Source organism: Mastigoproctus giganteus, chromosome 7 (assembly GCF_048544385.1).
Source record: "Mastigoproctus giganteus isolate SK-2022 chromosome 7, ASM4854438v1, whole genome shotgun sequence".
Taxonomy (NCBI): domain Eukaryota; kingdom Metazoa; phylum Arthropoda; class Arachnida; order Uropygi; family Thelyphonidae; genus Mastigoproctus; species Mastigoproctus giganteus.
This window is the reverse complement of record NC_143581.1, coordinates 20,647,517-20,662,543: the sequence shown is the minus strand read 5'-3', so window position 1 is coordinate 20,662,543 and position 15,027 is coordinate 20,647,517. Positions and strand designations below refer to the sequence as shown.

The 15,027-nt window shown below is 38.0% G+C and overlaps 1 protein-coding gene across 1 annotated transcript in view; it reads left to right on the top strand.

Annotated features, from left to right (window-relative positions):
- Positions 1–9,493: 9,493 nt before the first annotated feature.
- The window catches only part of LOC150082629 (docking protein 6-like), a 96,810-nt gene continuing 91,276 nt past the window's right edge, over positions 9,494–15,027 (top strand). The window contains exon 1 of the mRNA XM_090377551.1: positions 9,494–9,823. The gene's annotated coding sequence lies outside the window, so the exon portion shown is untranslated. The remainder of the gene's footprint in view (positions 9,824–15,027) is intronic.

The window sequence follows — 15,027 nt, the reverse complement described above, 5'->3', positions numbered from 1 at the left end:
ATGGAAAACTTCTGCAGACGTCAGAAAATCATTGGAGGCACAGGATCACATATTAAAATGTTTTCTTATGAATAAAATCTCCCATGTTTAAGAAGGTTACGATGTAAAAGTAGGCTAAAATTCTATAAATGAAATATTTGAATAAATATAGGCACCAAAGTCCGTGACGTAGTGGTGAAAATTCTAGGAGGAAAGTGTAACAAAATGTTCTTGATTTTTGATTGTCCTTTGTAGAAAAGGAACTGCCATAAACTTAGGAAAGTGAAAGTGTTGCTACTCTTAACTGCTCTCTTGAGTGAAACAGTGTCAGTTCTACGCGACGCAAATTTCAGACTGGTACTTTCCGAAATTTTGTACTACAAGTTTTCAAGAGACGACAAGTCCTTCTGCAAATGGAGCAAGAACAATCCTGATAAAACTACCTGCGTAAAAATGTGGTCGAATGGATGGGCTAAATAGTCCACAGGACATTGGAACGTAAATTTTGCAGTCAGGGTAAGCATAGGATGTGTGGTAGTGTTCCATTTAATGGTCGGTATCGTACCCCGTGAAAATGCACAAATGCAGCTATCACTTACAGTGAAATGGTGTTGTTGTGTGTGAGAGTAACGTGGAATAAGATGATTCCTGCATTTCCGTGCTCGATACACATTCCAGATTTTCGTGAGTAAAACGGACGCATATAGAATGTCTCTTCGGCTGCGGCAAACATAAGGGAAGAAGACTGGTGGATGATTCAAGAGGGCTAGTGCAAGGACTTTCTCACTAGTTATTTTTCTTGGCAGAGATTCAAAACTCACATTACATGAACTGTAAGCTTTCAATACCCTATAATGGAGCGGATACATAATGTACAGAACTTCAATATGTTATATGAACTGTAGGGTTTCAATACTCTGTAATGGAGCGGGTACATGAAGTGCGAAACTTCAGTTGAGGTGCAAAACTTCAATGTTATAATGGAACAAGTTAAATTATCTGTACAGTACGTAATTAGTGGTGGGGGTACCAGGAAAGCCGGCTGGGACCGCCTAGTACAATAAATAAATAAATAAGAAATGTAATGTTCCTCAACGAGCCAAGTGATACGAACAAACAACAACAAAAAAAAAAAAAAGATGACGAACAACTTCATTCCCGTTACTATCCTCTTCACCTAGGACTAGAACCTACTTTTTATAATTCTGTACACTATTAGTTTCCTGGTCTTCGATGGCCGGCATGAATCCTTCAGTATCGGGTAAGAGCGTCCCGCTCGTGAGCCATGCATTTGGAGGCATTTTATCTATATGATATTGATGGAGGTTATTGTGGTGTCTGCCACGGAGTGCCTTCTTTGCCCACCTTTCTAGCTTCGTTTGTTCCGTCTGGGTGGGAGGGAGGGGACTCCTCGCTTAGATTGAGTGGGGTATATCGTTTATCTATCTTCCTCTGTTGCTCGATCAGGTCTATCAGGCCTTATTCTCTCTCTTTCCGAGTTATTGTTAATCTCTCCGACTGACTTCTGGTGATGTTGGCGGCTCTTGGTCATCATTGTCCTTGTCTTTCTCATGGTATCCTCCAACTCAGTGTTAGTCCAATCTAAGACCCCGAAAAGTATGCTGGCACTGGAGCTGCATAGGTGTTTATTCCTTTAACTGTGTTTGTGTTCCCTCCGTTCAATTTTACGTTCAGCAGGCTTCTGAGTCTCTGATGGTATTTTTCGGTCAGGTAAGCCGCGGTTTCCTTGTGCTCTAACTGCTGAGCCTGCATCATCCCCAGGTATTTATAGGTCCCTCCTTCTGTCATGGCTTCAATGTCTTTACCAGTCAGCAGCTGGTAGTGCATTTGTGTAGAGCAAATTCCATCCTGATATCATTGCTGAATTCTTCGGTGATCTGGAGTAGTTGCTGGAGTTGCTTCTCGGTTGCCGCATAGAGCTTGATGTCATCCATGTACATCAGGCGGGTGAAGGTGTACAAGTTCTTCCTTCCATCTTTGAGGTTATATCCATACTTGCTGCCGTTGAGCATGGTGGATAGCGGGTTGAGTGCTAGACAGAACCACAGTGGGCTCAGGGCATCTCCCTGAAAGATTCCTCTCCTGACGGGGATTGGTCTGCTTGTGATGTTCTCCCCCTTATTGCTGTACTTCCATTTCGCCATCGTTGTTCCTAGGAAGTTTGTCACTATCGGATTGACTTTTGTAGATCTCCAGCGTCTCTATTAGCCAGCAATGAGGCACGGAATCGAAGACCTTGTGGTAATCGATGCAGGCAATCTATTATTATTATTATTATATTATTTCTCCCTATTTGGGGGTTCCACCTCATGATGGGTATTGCTACCAAGTACATAGAGTGGTTGTTGTTATGTCTGGTGCTGCTGTTGGCTGAGAAACTCTCTGACAGGTGTGTTCAGGATTGCGACTTTCTGGAGTTATCTGTAGGTGTTCGCTGGCAGACCTATTGCTGCTAGGCTGTTATGCAGAGTCTTTGGCACCATACCTGTGGTTGACGCGACGATCAGAATGGTCATTACTTGTTGCATATGCCACATATCTTTGATCTCCTGTCTTAGGTTCGTGTACTTCCTGATTATTTCCCCATGAGTTTTCTGCAGGTTGCCAGTGTTGTGTACTGCTATGTCAATCAGATAGGTAGTCTTTTCCTTCTTGTCCACAAGGGTTATGCCAGGTCTGTGGTGCAGGATTGTCTTATCCGTTATGGCCCGGTCCGAGTACAGCTTATAAGTTTTGGCTCTCTAGTACTGCCTGGAGTTTGTACTTGGGGTATGGTGCACTTTCTTCGATAAACTGCTATTTCCTTCCTGGATGGCGAGTATGAATCCTTCAGTCTCGGGGAAGAACGCCCCGCTCGTGAGCCATGAATTGGAAGCAATTTTATCTATGTGATCTTGACGCCGATCGTTGTAGTGTCTGCCGTGGAGTGTTTTGTTTGCCTATCTTTCTAGATTCGTTTGTGCCTCCTGGTTGGGAGGGGACTGCTCGCTTAGTTTGAGTGGGTATATCGCTTGTCTATCTTCCTTATGGCCTGGTGGAGTGCTGCTGTGTGTTTCTGGAAGTAATCCTTCAGGTTAGCAGTCGTTTTTTTCTGTTGCTCGATGAAGCCTATCAGGCCACTTCCTCCTTCCTTCTAAATTGTCGGTCACTCCACGGCTGGCTTCGGGTGGTGTTGGCGGTTCTTGGTCATCATTGTCCTTGTCTTTCTCATGATATCCTCCAGCTCGGTGTTAGTCCAATCTATAACCCCGAAGGAGTATGTTTGCACTGGGACTGCATAGGTGTTTATAGCTTTAACTGTGTTCCCTCCGTTCTTGAAACCATTTTATCTATGTGATCTTGATGGAGGTCATTGTAGTGTCTGCCGTAGACTGCCTTCTTTGCCCACCTTTCTAGCTTCGTTTGTTGGTGGGAGGGAGGGGACTCCTCGCTTAGGTTGAGTGGGGTATACCGCTCATTTATCTTTCTCTTTTGCTCGATCAGGTCTATCAAGCCTCATCCTCTCTCTTTCCGAGTTATTGACTTCAGGTGATGTCGGCAGTGGGTATATCGCTTGTCTATCTTCCTTATGGCCTGGTGGAGTGCTGCTGTGTGTTTCTGGAAGTAATCCTTCAGGTTAGCAATCGTTTTTTTCTCTTGCTCGATGAAGCCTATCAGGCCACTTCCTCCTTCCTTCTGAATTGTCGGTCACTCCACGGCTGGCTTCGGGTGGTGTTGGCGGTTCTTGGTCATCATTGTCCTTGTCTTTCTCATGATATCCTCCAGCTCGGTGTTAGTCCAATCTATAACCCCGAAGGAGTATGTTTGCACTGGGACTGCATAGGTGTTTATAGCTTTAACTGTGTTCCCTCCGTTCTTGAACCCATTTTATCTATGTGATCTTGATGGAGGTCATTGTAGTGTCTGCCATAGAGTATCTTCTTTGCCCACCTTTCTAGCTTCGTTTGTTCTGTCTGGGTGGGAGGGAGGGGACTCCTCGCTTAGGTTGAGTGGGGTATACTGCTTATTTATCTTCCTCTGTTGCTCGATCAGGTCTATCAGGCCTCATTCTCTCTCTTTCCGAGTTATTGTTAGTCTCTCCACGACTGACTTCAGGTGATAGTGGCAGCTCTTTGTCATCATTGTCCTTGTCGTTCTCATGATATCCTCCAACTCAGTGTTAGTCCAATCTATGACCTCGTAAAAGTATATTAGCACTTTGCTTTCAGCATGCTTCTGAGTCTCTGATGGTATTTTTCGGTCAGGCAGGCCTTAAATTCATTGTGCTGTAACTGCTGATCCTGCATCATCCCCAAGTATATGTAGGCCTCTGTCTCTGCCATATCTTCAATCTCTTTACCAGTCTGCAGCTGGTAGTTACGGTTGACTAATTTTTGTTGGTGAAATTCGTGGGTATTGCATTTGTCTAGAACAAATTCCATCGTAATATCATTGCTGAATTCTGCGGCGATCTGGAGTTGCTTCTAAGTTGTAGCGTAGGGTTTGATGTCATCCCTGTATATCAGGTGGGTGAGGATGTACAGATTCTTCCTTCCTTCTTCGAGGTTATATCCATACTTGCTGCTGCTGTTGAGCATGGTGGATAGCGGGTTAAGTGCTAGACAAAACCACAGTGAGCTCAGGGCATCTCCCTGAAAGATTCCTGTCCTGATGGCGATTGGCCTGGTTGTGATGTTCTCGACCTTAATGGTGATACTCCATTTCGCCATCGTCGCTCCTAGGAAGTTTGTCGGATTGACTTTGTAGATGTTCAGCGCCTGTATTAGCCAGCTATGAGGCACGGAGTCGAAGGCTTTACGGTAATCGATGTAGGCTGTGTACATGTTGCGGCGCTACGTGTAGACTTGCTCTATTACCGCGGCATCTATGGTTAATTGCTCCTTGCATCCTTTCTGCTGTTCGGCCATTATGTTCTGACTCTTCAAGTGGTCTGATATCTTCTTGGTTATGCAGCTGGTCAGGACCTTGTACATTGTTGGAAGGCAGGTGATTGGCCTGCATTTCGCCGGGTTTCTTGTACCTTCGTCTTTAAGCTTCAGGTATGTGATTCCTTGAGTGAGAAACTTCGGGATTGTTTCTACAGGTTGCCAGTGTTGTGTACCGCTATGTCAATCAGATAGGTAGCCTTTTCCTTCTTGTCCACAAGGGTTATGTCCGGTCGGTTGTGTGGGATTGTCTTATCCGTTATTATGGCGCGGTCCCAGTATAGCCTGTGGGTTGGGGTCTCTAGTACTGCCTGAGGTTTTTATTTGTAGTACGGTACACTTTATTTGATCAACTGGTATATTATTATTATTATTATTATTATTATTATTATTATTACTGGAACTGCTGTAAATCCGGTAATTTACGATCCAGAACATTTTCTAATTCGGAATTCTTTAAAATCCGGAACATTTTACAATCCAGAAATGCGAAGAGAGCAATCCGGTACTCCTATCAATCGTATTTGTCTTTAAGAATCAATGTGAAAAAACGTACCATTTCTCCTTTTAGCGCTATCGCTTTTGCTGCCATTATTACTAGTCATACAATTCGTCAGGTGTGTTATAATTGTGGCAAGAAAAGAAATTGAGCAATCTTTGTTATTTTACAAAATTGACTGAATTTCTCCATAGTATAGTATTAGTATTAGTATTAGTATTAGTAACGGCCGCATGGTGCAAGAAAGCCTATGGCTTATGCTGCACCAGCCAAAAAAAAAAAAAAAAAAAAAAAAAATCCGAACAAAACAATGATAAAAACAAAAAAAAAAAAAAAAATAAATAAATAAATAACTAAATAATAATAATTAATAAATAAAAAAAAATAAAATAAAAAGGAAATTAAACCTATCAACCTATGTGCTTCCCTTACCCGAAAGTACTATCCAGATGACCTTTGAATTTCCCCAAACTGTCGGCCTCTACCACCCATGAAGGCAACTTATTCCAGTAATTTATAACTCGCTGGCTAAAATAGAACTTCCTGCAATCCAATCTAAACATTTCCCCCCCGTAACTTGAATTTATGTCCCCTCGTTCTAGCATCATTTATAATCTTGAAAATTTTGTCCTCATTCATTTTACTGATGCCTCTCAGAGCCTTAAACACCTCAATCAAATCTCCTCTAAGGTGTCTAGTTTCCAAACTCTGCAACCCACATATTCGAAGTCTTTCTTCATAAGGACGCCCTTTTGCCGATCTCACCAGGCGAGTTACCCTTCTTTGCACCCTTTCAAGAAGCTCGATGTCTTTCTTCAGGTGCGGTCTCCATACTTGAACACAGTATTCCAAGTGTGGTCTAACATAAGCCTTATATAATGGGATTATCACGTCCCTATCTCTACTACTATTAAAGTGAAATGAAAATGTCACTTTAAATTGACTAAGATTGTGCATTCCTCGTTATAATTATTCCTTAAAAAGAATAATTTTTTTTCTCTGAAGTACCTTCATTAATATATAATGAAGGTACTTCAGAAGTACTCCACTTTCAGTCTTTCTGAAACTACCAGGCATGCATTTAAGTTAAAATTGACATTTACAGTGCATGACAGCATTTGATGACTTCGTTGTTGTCATTTGTCTACATTTAAGAACTATTATTTCCTTTTTAACCACTAGCACTATCTTTTATAAACTTTTAGTCAATAGAAATGTACACAAATATAAATCAATTCAGTTGTTAACGTTCAATATTCAATGAAATGTTGTGCTTAGAGAAAAAAAAAAAAAAAAAAAAACCTAGTGAACCATTAGGTCGGTCTCTCTCTCTCTCTCTCTCTCTGTCTGAAGTCCCTTTTATAATGAGCTGTGATATAGTTAATAAGTTCTCTGGTTTTTGTAATCTTCTATTTAACAAAGATTGTATCGTATCGTTTTGTATTGATTCTTAGTGTTATTAATTAAAACAAATCATCCTAGTTTCTCATACGTTAATAAACTACTACTGCATCTCATTTATATTTAGGCCGTCAAAGATTCATTACTGGAGCAGCACAATATAATAGTATAGTGCATTTCATATCAAATAGGACAGTCAAATTGCATTGGGACCTCTCTATTATTACACACACGAGGGGGGAATAAAATCAATTTAAATTCAAATTGAGGAAGGATGGTTGCAGGTCGGATGTGAGGAAATTTGCCATCAGCCAGTGGGTGGTTGATTATTGGAATAAATTCCTATCTGGTGTTGTAGAGGGAGGCAGTTTGAACAAATTCAAGGAAGAACTAGATAACTGTTAGAAGGAATGGACAGGTGAAATGAGTAGTGTTGGCTCTTCTTTGGCTGATAACTGTATAAGCTTGCTTTCTTGCATCATTTGCCACTACTACTACCAAGTCCCCATGCCATTAGATATCCTAAATATTCCTGCCTATATGCCACGAAAAACTCAAGGTATTGTGCAAACATATAGCACACTCTACCCTACCATCGAAATTTTCTAATGCATGAAATCCCACCCTCATAGGCGACAATCGGAATAATCAATACACAGGACAGTTAAATATAATTTCAAGTAGTTAATTCTGGACAGAACCTTCACTAGACTTGGCGAGGTCGGTGCAGAGCTGATTTTCACAGGGCTCCTTCCACTCCATTGTATTTTTTAAAGTTGTTCTGACTTCTTGTTTATTACTGTACACTGTATACAGTCTACGCGGGTAGCACAGTGCTATCGTCACCGTCCTCCCCACACCGGGTGGAAAAGGCCCGGGTTCGAATCCCGTCGATGACGCGAGGAACTTTAATGGGCCTTTTTCAATCCGTGGTTGTGTTAGTCGGTCTCAGGCATAGATAACAAGGTTTCCCCCCCCCCAGAAACTGGGGTTTTTTCGTCCAGCAAAACAAGCAAATTGACCAGACAACACATGCAATTTACAGTCATTATACATATATGGGTGTATGTAAGAGATTACGGGTAGCCCTAATATAATAATTTGATTTGAACACTACATAAACTGGTTTCTTTAAAGCCCTATCCCCTGACAGGGGGGAGTAGAGGTTCCCTTCCCCCTTTCCCCCTCCCCCTCATCTCCTGGTGGGGGTCTGTCCTCACTGATCTTCACAGGGACGCCTTCCCTATTGTCCCCCCAGCCTGCAGTCTCTCATACTTAACTTACTGAGTATGCCCATAAAGTAACTTAATTGAACTAGCACAAAATTTAACCCCTGACTTAAACCTATACCCCAATTCGGCTGTAAATTCACCGGAATGCTCCTTTTTTTTTTCTTTTTTTTTATATATATAGGTCTTTACCACTGAAACTTCGGAAACTAGGTGGCAGGGCTTCCCAGAGTACTTAAAAAATGTAGGTGCCTGACCTGCCTCCTCGTGGCAAAGTGTGGGCAACGGCAGGTCCCACTGGGGCCCAACGGTTAAATGGTCAAGAGAACAACAGAACATAACACTACACGCAATTCCACTTCCAACATGCTTTTAAATCTCTGGTTTTCACAGAGTACTGTGATGCATAAACACAGTATACAACGCGGAGATGGGGGAAACCCCTGGTGCCATCAGACAGCTAACACACGTTGCACTTTTAAATCTTAATTGTATGTACTTACCCTACATACAATTTAACTAAAAAGTAATGGAAACTTGCAAGATATCTATGTCTGCTTACCTACTTTCATATCCCAAATTGAAAAATTGTGTTGCGCCCATCAGTCACAAGTCACTCATTAACACTAGATGATATTTATATTATATTCTTGCGATATTAAAATTTTAAATTTATCGATTTAAAGACTCGTCAATCTCTCATTTTCTCTGTTAGTGTTTCATTTCCTTTTTATATTATTATTGCATAAAAAATTAAATAAAAGCTCAAATAACAGTTTTTGTATCCATAGAGGTATAAGATACTATTTAATGGATTTCAACAACTATGGGGATTACAATCAGCACTGAATACTTATCAGGTGGGGACAGATAAAGATTGGGAACCATTGTCCTAAGATACAGAGAAAATGAAAGATTGACAAATCTTGAAATCTGTAAAATTTTGCTATCTCCTATTTAAACTTCCCTCAGAAACTGGGCTTTTTTTTTTTTTTTTTTTTTAGTCCAGCAAAACAGTCAAATCGACCAGAGAACAGACGTAATCAGACATAATATATAAATGGGTATATCTAAGAAATTACGGGTGGCCCTAATATAATAATTTGAATTTGGAATTTCCTATTAAACAGATAAATTCAAATTCATCAATTTTGTACTAGACTTTTTCAAAAGTACTTCTTTGCTTAAAAGGGTTATCCACTCTGCATTTCTTTTTTCTCATTTTTAGCCACTTTTAAACTCTATTTCGCTGCTTATAAACTAACATATGTAACAGGATGCATCACTCTATTCCGAGTACATACAAGTGAGTGGAAATTCAAGATTTATCCATTCCTAGAGAGTTAGACACTGAACAAGCTTAGCGTAAATATTATTCTTTTCCTTGCGTGTTTACACACACATGCACACTATCAAGGTCTCTCGTTATTTGAACCGCAGCTTAACGTGTGGATAAGTGGCGTCCGTCTTCATTCTCCTCTGGCGTTCCCATGTAACCGTACAGCATAACTGGCCCAACCGGCCAAGAACGCCTCGATAGAGGGAGAACTTACGGGACAAAGCTGGTGTTGGCAGTTCTCTTGACTCCTTGCTATCTTCTCACTCTACTGCATGCTGTCATACCAACAAGGACAGGAGTTCAAACAGTGAACTTGCTGAAGTGTTGAAAGAACCCGGTGATTTCGGACATTAGCCACCTTCTTGATGGGGACGATAAACTAGACGGGAAAAAATTTTCATTGAAGCGTTCGATAGCAAAAATTACACAGGTAAGGACATGATCATATATGAGAATTGACGACATTGTAGCCTAATTTGAAATTGTGTATTTTTTTCGTATCCGTATATTTTACTATTCTATTTTGTACTTATTGCTTACGCTAGTTAATAAGTAGTGCTAAAATAGTTTACTATTTGAAAATTTCTGGTAGTTAGTAAATAGTTTAAACTTAATAAGTTTTAAATTTGTTTTGTAACAGTTGAAAAACCTTATTTTTATTTTTATTTTTTTAATATATATTTGTAGATAATAGGAGCGTACATAATTGTTGAATACCTAATGAGCGATAATCAGAAACAGTTGTTAATTTTATATTTTGTTTTTTGTTTGTTTATATTTATATTATCACGCATATAATTATTAGTATTTTTTGCATGAAAATAATTTTGGCTATTATGTTACGTTTTTAAAATAAAATTACATTACTATTATGGACGTTTACGTGTTATTATAGTTTAGTTATAATAGTTTTAGGTATAATATGTTCCACTCACTTTACACACAAAATGAGTGGTAGCTAAATATACTAAATTAAATTGTACCAGGAACAGAAGGATTTTCCATTATTTTACACTTTTGGCTATAACAGGTACAGAATTAATAATAAATTAATATTTTTTGTATTTTACAATAAATAATATTAAATAATATAGCTTTTGGTGTCGCCACTGTACAGAAAATGTCGTTATTTGTGTTATGTGTAATTAGTCTGATGTTATAATGTGAATTTATTAAATATTATGAATTGTCCATTGAAGGTAAATTATGTAAATTATTTGAAGTAATGCTATGTTTTCCTTAATAAGTTATTTTATGACAATACTCTCCCAAACGTTCATTAAATATATTTAAATATATTTTTCATCGATGTGGCATATTTGCAAAGATTGATTATTTTTATTATATTTTCATATCTGATAAACTAATGTTCAGTATCTTCATTTCTTCATAATGACCCGTGTTCTTTAAGATTAATTAATGAATCCTTTGACTAAAATTAATAACTACGAATGAGAGAATGGACAATATAAATTTCAAATGGTGATTTCAGAAATAGGCAATGGCTTATTTTGCAGCCGTCATAAACATTTTATATTTGTAACATTTACATGTATGAAGTTATATATATGAAGTTATATATATATATAATCCATGCATAATAATTATGCAAAAGAAATAATAAAAATTTTACAAAACAATAAATTATTAAGTAGTAGTTCTTAATTAACAACTGTGTGACCACAAATTTAGCACATAAGACATATTCACAATTATATTTTTTTATTATTTTAATTATCCTTACGGTGGCAAACTATGTTAAAACCTATAGAAAGGGGACTGTTCTTCAATTCATAATGAATAATTTTAAAGATCTTTCTCAAAAATCTTGCTTGTCTTTTTTTTTTTTTTTTTTTTGGCACGATTGAAAACCAATAGGAAAAAGAAAAGTACCATTTTGAATAATATCCATGGGATAAGTGTTTTACAAATATGTATATTTTAATATTCAGTTAGGACAATTTGTGTAGATGGCACGGTTGATTACTTTACCAATTTTTTCTGCAGTCTTCTACAATATATGGTTTTAAAAGTGGACACGGTGTATCCCTAGCATTTTGTTTATTGTTAGAAAAAAATATAGTACATATTCCAATTTGCTACTAAATTTATCGATGAAACGTGCAGATTTGAGCTTGTGCTCGAACCCTCAGGAAATAATCCTCACAAATTTCTAATGTCTGAGGCGTAATGATTTTTTTTTTCTTTTGCCTACATTCCAGTATATTAAATAATATTAAATGATTAAATTATATATTAAATGAAATTTAAAATCAAAGTTACAGTTGATGGGGAAAAAAAATAAAATAAATAAGCATGGTATGACAAATGCACCAAAACGCGCAAGCAGCAGTAAGGATGCAAAAGTATATAAGCATATAAAAATAGATAAGTCTGATAAAGTTTGCATAGATGGAGGTGAAAATTACACAAAGTGCCAAGGACTAGAAGAGTAAGGATAGTAACAAAAGGAAGTATTGTAGATTTGAAAAATGCAAAAGAATGTTAATATCCTAAAAGTTATGATGAATTAAGAAAATTACTGGCTGAATTGCAAAGCCAATTTGGAGGTGAAGGAACTGTAAAGTAAAATTATTAATACCAAATGATTAAACAAAATAAAATAAAATATAATAAAAGGTGGTAGAGCTGTCATCAGATATGGGTGGACAAATTTAGTTATAAGTCGAATACAGGGATGGCAAAAATGCAACTGAAGTAAATATTGATACATGTAATTCAGGTATCAATATTCAATATTGATGCATGTAGATCAGGTAAATCATCAGGGGACCACCTGACCATGTGTCAGGAACTTCGTTACAATACGTTACAATGCGTTTCAATACTTTATACTTGACCATGTAACAATATTTATTTCAGCCGACATCAGACTTTGCATTTTTGCCATCCCTGTATTTGACTTATAACTAATTCTGCCCACCCATATCTGATGACAGCTCTACCACCTTTTATTATATTTTCCACTTTGTATAATTTTCCACTTTGTATAATTTTCACCTCCATCTATGCAAACTGTTTATCAGACTTATCTATTTTAACATGCTTATATATATATATATATACAAAAAATATTACAAAAAATATTACATGTTAAATATAGAACGAATCGATTAATGCCATCGTGAGATAGAACATTTACCCGGAGTACAGTTGGCCGGGGTCTGCCTCGATTTTCAAACTATGGAGGGTTCTTGCACTATAACTTATCTAATTATGATATATATATATATATATATATATATATTAAATGAGTAGTATGGTAGTTAATCATTAATGCACTGACATTAATGTGCTGAATTAATACACTGAATTTATGGACTAGTGCTATTGCGGTGGCAATGGATACATTATGTTTATAATGCTTTGTATGTCGTATTAATATATTGTGAGGAAGGTTATAGTATGATAATCATATTGCGATATATACCTAGACGGATCTGTGGAAAACGCATAGTATATATACAAAAGGAAATACATAACTTATCGTTGTACACCCACAATTCGGATGACTTCGTCTGAGGTCAACTACTCAAATTGGAAGTAAATTTGGTCAATCCGTCCTAGTTGAAATTTACTCTCAATTTTGGTGGTTGACCCTACACGAAGTCACCCGAATTGTGGGTATACAATGATCCATAGCCGAGTGGTCAGGAGCGGGAGTTCAATAGCACACGCTCCTTGAATAGACCGGGGTTCAAGCCCCTGACTGCTAAATACGGTCGATCTGCCAACCCGCACTGGATCAGCGTGGCAGATTATGGTCCATTTCCCTCAACATGAATTTTTGAGGAGGCTTCCATCCTGCAGTGGGTTGATAATGGCTGCAGTTTACTTTTTTTTTAATGATAAGTTATGTATATTTTCCTTTTGTATATATACTATACGTTTTCCTTAGATCCGTCTAGGTATATATCGTATCTATGCTCTTTTATTGCTTTTTCAACTTGGTTCTTTAGATATACGTAAGTTCATACAAATTCAAATTTACTATGTAGCACACCAAATTGCTGTCAGGACCAAGAGGCCGTCCTTAATGCCTGAAATGCCTTCCGCCCAAGTTATAAATACACCAGCAAAAACGGATCCAAAAATGAATAGGATCATGCCCCTACGTAAAACAATGTGCGTAAATGTTTTATTGTTAACTACTACATTAGCATTAACGCAACCTATCTGCAGCACCAATTTGAAACTTAACAGTTTATTCCTTTATAGGGCATGAAACATAAAATAAACTTTTTGCATAACATTAAAGAAAGATAGGAGCATATCGATGGCATATTTTTTTCAAGTTAAAGAATAATTTAATTACTAAAATAAGTTCATGAAATGTCTTTCATCTCTTTAAATTACAAAAAAATGCAGAAATTAGAAGCATCTCAGAAAATTGGCTGTTGCCACTTGAAAACTAGTATTTTTTGTTTTGCAGATACAAAACTCCTCATAAAACTTCTTGCAATAATTCCTAATTTTTCAATGGGGGGGTTTTCGTCAAGTTAATCAGAAATTTCAGGTTCGTGCGCGGTTCCAGAAATTTTTCAGACATTTCTATATAGCATTGAAGAAAAAATCACTAATTTAATTTAATATTGTGAGGCACCACAAACATACATCTTACCACTGCTCTAACCCAAGGCGAAACGCTATACAACGTGCACCGATAGTTTTTCGTTAATAGTGGCGACTCACTGCGTCTGGGTTTTTTAAGTACGCAGTGCTGAGTTTGTTGTCCCAATTGTGAATTTCGCAGGAGGAAGGGTTGTCTGGGGTGTCTTTCGTGGTCCACGGGTGGCAGTTCTTGGAACTAAGACTGCTGCATTCTATATGCTCTCGTGGGTAGCACAGTTGGTAGGATACTATCCTCCCCACACCGGGTGGGAAAAAACCCGAATTCGAATCAATTCAATGACGTGAGGAAGTTTTATGGTCCTTTTTCACAACGTAGCTGAGTTAGTCGGTCTCCGGCGAGGTTAGCACGGTTTGTTTCTCCTGGAAACTGGGGTTTTTCGTCCATCAAACAGAAAATCGACCACAGAACACATGCAATTTAATACAATATACACAGAGAAACATGGCCTTAGTCTCCTAAAACCCAACGACAACAGCTGCAACCTACATTGATGTTCTTTACAATTTTGCGACCTTTCACTGTGCCAATTTTATGGTAGCAGCCCTTATACTGACTGCATTCGGTCAGAGAAAAGAAAATACTATAGTTCTCAACTTACAGGTATCATAACAAGCAAGAAAAAATGGACAGTTTTGAACAAACTATTACCAGGAAGGAAACTGAAATCACGAAGCTATGTTGGAGATGTAGTTGAAAACGAGGTACTCATTTCAGATGACGAGCTAAAAGCTACTGCCTTCTGTAACCACTTTAATTCAAGTGTGAATAAACCTCTTTCAAGACGAACTTGACTTCAGAGACAATGAAATGAGAGAATTTGCCAAGTACTCAGTCAGAAACTCTTTTTTTCTCGTTCCTCTCTCCGATCAAGAGATTTTAGAAGCAGGGAATCAATTGAAAGAAAAGGGAGCCCCTGGCTTCGATGAAATATCTCCGTCTCTGCTGAAAAAGGTCCTTAGCTCAATTCTTATGCCATTGAA